We start from the raw sequence: 3,080 nt of genomic DNA on the forward strand, positions 1-3,080 counted from the left end.
ATATATAAATCTATCTTTGTAGTTGACAAAAATACAGTACTTATTAACTTTAATTTAGAAAAGTTTCTTTCACATGAGTCAACAAGTATATAGTTTTAAAAAGTCTTAAGCATAGGGGTAAGTCTGGATGAGACTCATAAAAATCTCCTTTCATAATTATTTATTATTATTATTGATGGTGTTAGGGATTGAACCCAGGGTCTTATGCATGCTAAGCATTAGCTCTACCACTGAGTTACATTCCCAGCTTCTTTTGTACTAAGTGCAAGAAACTGTAATGTTGCCCATGGCTTTGGGCGGGGGATTAATACTGATTCAAACATTTCCAGTCAAGATATCTTCTCAGAAGTGTTAAAGCCATCATATTACAGTGATGCACGCATACCCTTGTTTTTAGCAACACAAGTCATAATAGCTAAATCTTAGCAGCACCCTCTATGCCCATCAACACATCAATGGATAAAGAACATGTGGTATTTATACACAGTGGAGTACTACTCTGCCATAAAGAAGGACACGTGTGAGGCATTTGTAAGTAAATGGATGCACCTCAAAACCATAACGTTAAATGAAATAAATGAGACACACAACATAGTTTATCTTATATTTCTCAAAACTCTAAGTATAGGTGTGCCTGGCCGCAGTGTCAGGCAGTCATGGGGAGACGGCCCAGAGCCGAGGCCGTGGCGGGACGAGGAGCGGGGAGGCCTGCTATCAGCAGTGGAGTGAGGCCCTGCAGTGGGCAGTGGTGGTGGGACCAGGAGCCTCCCGGGGATGTTCAGTCATGAAACAGGTGCGCACCAAGCAAGTCCAGATGGCAGTGTCCTGCTGCCTCAAGCGCAGGCAGAATGTGGATTCAGATGGCCCCTTGGAGTAAGGCCTGGGTCTGTCTCAGACTGCTGAGGAGATGGCAGCCAGCCTCACAGTCCAGTCAGAATCTGGTTGTGCCGACACAGGGTCTGCAGCCCCTTGCCAGGCAGAACCCCAGCAGTAGGAAGTACCGTTTGGATGACTGTGGAATTTTCTCACTGATTCTGATTCCCAGTGCAGCCATGATTATTATGCCTCTCCTCTACCCACTGTTCGTCTACCTCCAACTCGGCCTGGTCCAGAGCAGCCTGAAGAGCACAGTGGAAAGTTTCTATAGCTGCTTCCATGGAATGTTCCTGCAGAACGCAAGCCAGAAGGATGTTATTGAGCAGCTGTGGACCACTCAGACCGTCCAGGACATCCTGTCCAATTTCAAGCTTCGTGCATTCCTAGATAACAAGTACCTGGCCCGTCTCCAGGAAGAAAGCTACAACTACTTGATCCACTACCTCCAAAGTGACAACAACACTGCCCTGTGCAAGGTCCTCACCTTACATATTCACCTGGAAGTGCAGCCTGCCAAGAGAACAGACTACCAGCTCTACGCCAGTGGTGGCTCCTCCGGCAGTGAGAGCAGTGGCCTGAAGTCCCCAGATATGCCCAGCCCCATTCTGCACAATGAGGCCACACTGGAGGTCTCACAAGAGAGCATTAAGGATGGTTCCCCCCTCCCTCACCAGCATCTGCTTCTACGCCTTTAACAACACGAAGCAGCTGCTAAACACGTCAGAAGTTGCCCCCGATAGCAGGTTGCTTGCTGCTGGGCTTGACAACTCCTGTATAAAACTCTGGAGTCTGCGATCCAAGAAGTTGAAATGAGAGCCCCACCTTGTACACACATCACATACCCAATTGGCTTGTGATACTCTGGGGGAAGAGGAGGATGAGGAGGACAGCTCAGGCGCAGAGATGAAGATCCTGCAGGGACACTGTGGACCACAGTACAGTACACGTTTCCTTGGTTGCTCTCTTGTTCTGAAGACATGTCCATCCGGTACTGGGATCTGGGGAGTTTCACCAGCACTGTGCTGTACCAAGGACATGCCTACCCCATGTGGGACCTGGACATCGGCCTGTGAAGCCTGTACTTCGCCAGTGGGTCCCACAACTGCACCTCCAGGCTGTGGTCCTTCAATAGGACATACCCACTGAGGATATATGCAGGTCACCTGGCAGACGTGGACTGTGTCAGATTCTACCCTAACTCTAACTACTTAGCCACAGGCTCGACCGATAAGACTGTCGGAGTGGAGCACCCAGCACAGGAACTCGGTGAGGCTCTTCACAGGCCACGGTGGCCCTGTGCTCTCTTTCTCTGGCTTTCTCTCCCAACAGGAAGTACTTGGCATCCGCTGGTGAGGACCAGCAGTTAAAACTGTGGGATGTGGCCTCCGGGACCCTTATTAAAGAGCTGAGAGGCCACACAGGCAGGATCACCAGCCTTGCCTTCAGCCCTGACAGTGAGTGGCCTAGTGGCCTCTGCCTCCATGGACAAGTCAGTGTGCGCCTGGGACCTCCGGAACACATGCTGTAGCACTTCTGCAGATGGCTCCTCCAGTGAGCCCTGAATTCAATCCCCAGTACCACCAAAAAAAAAAAAGAGATTATGGTAAAGAATAATTTGGAGGGCTGGGAGTGTAGCTCAATGACACAGCATCTGCCTGATAAGTGTAAGTCTCTGAGTTGATTCCCAACACACACACACACACACACACACACACACACACACACACAAGAATAATTTGAAGTAAGTCACAAGATAGAATTAGCGTTAGATTTCAGTGACCGTTAAGGTTAGCATTTCTGCTCTCTCCTGCAGAGAATCCTGAGGCAAATCCTCAGTGCGCATGCGTGTGTCAAACTGTGTCCTGAGGAGAAAGCAAGTTCTTATATATGGAGAAAGGATTAAATGCTTCTGTTTTCCAAACAGTTATTTTGTATTTTGTTTTCTATTAAAATATATTTAGTTTCAAAAATTCACAGTATAAAGAGAAAAATAAAAGATAATAGGAAGTAGGTAGATCTTTCGCAAAAGAGAAAGGAAACAAGAGGTTAAGGGAGGAGAGATGGAAAAAGAGAAGAATAAAATGCAAATGGAGCTTTTGTAAATGGGAAGGAGACCAAGATTTGGAAGGAGCAGGGAGGGATGGGAGGTCGAGGGTTAAAAAAAAGGATTAAGATATAGTATGTTCATGTATCAACTCCGCACA

The 3,080-nt window shown here is 47.5% G+C and overlaps 1 pseudogene; it reads left to right on the forward strand.

Annotated features, from left to right (window-relative positions):
- Positions 1–784: 784 nt before the first annotated feature.
- Positions 785–2,438, forward strand: LOC104876997 (annotated as a pseudogene).
- The last annotated feature ends 642 nt before the right edge of the window (positions 2,439–3,080 follow it).

The sequence above is a fragment of the Fukomys damarensis genome, unplaced genomic scaffold, assembly GCF_012274545.1.
Source record: "Fukomys damarensis isolate Sample0158 unplaced genomic scaffold, DMR_v1.0_HiC HiC_scaffold_23, whole genome shotgun sequence".
Classification (NCBI taxonomy): Eukaryota; Metazoa; Chordata; class Mammalia; order Rodentia; family Bathyergidae; genus Fukomys; species Fukomys damarensis.